The sequence below is a fragment of the Aquila chrysaetos genome, chromosome 1 (genome assembly GCF_900496995.4).
Source record: "Aquila chrysaetos chrysaetos chromosome 1, bAquChr1.4, whole genome shotgun sequence".
Classification (NCBI taxonomy): Eukaryota; Metazoa; Chordata; class Aves; order Accipitriformes; family Accipitridae; genus Aquila; species Aquila chrysaetos.
In genome coordinates, this window is record NC_044004.1 from 41,115,075 (window position 1) to 41,115,459 (window position 385).

Sequence of the window (385 nt, forward strand, 5' to 3'; positions counted from 1 at the left end):
GTTGGTGCTCTCTGGCTCAGCATGAAAATTTATATTTAAAAAAAAAACAGCAAAAAAGGTACATAATTGATATTGTGTATTTAAGTTTTCATTAAGACTTATTCAACAGTACAGATGGTAAGATGGTATGTAAGAAAGCCTCTTGGGTGTAATATGCAAGTCCCAGCTGGAATGTTTCCAACAGGATGTAAACCACAGTCCTCAAGCCTGCACTTTAAAACACATATTACTTAGCACACTGCTAACAAATGTCAACACAAAAATACACTGCTGTAATGACTTCACTTTACAAAAGCAAGGGGAGGGGGGCAGAGAAGAAGCTATTCGAACAGTTTTTAAAATCAAAAATTGGGGCCGGTGGGAGGGAAATCAATACACAGATGCA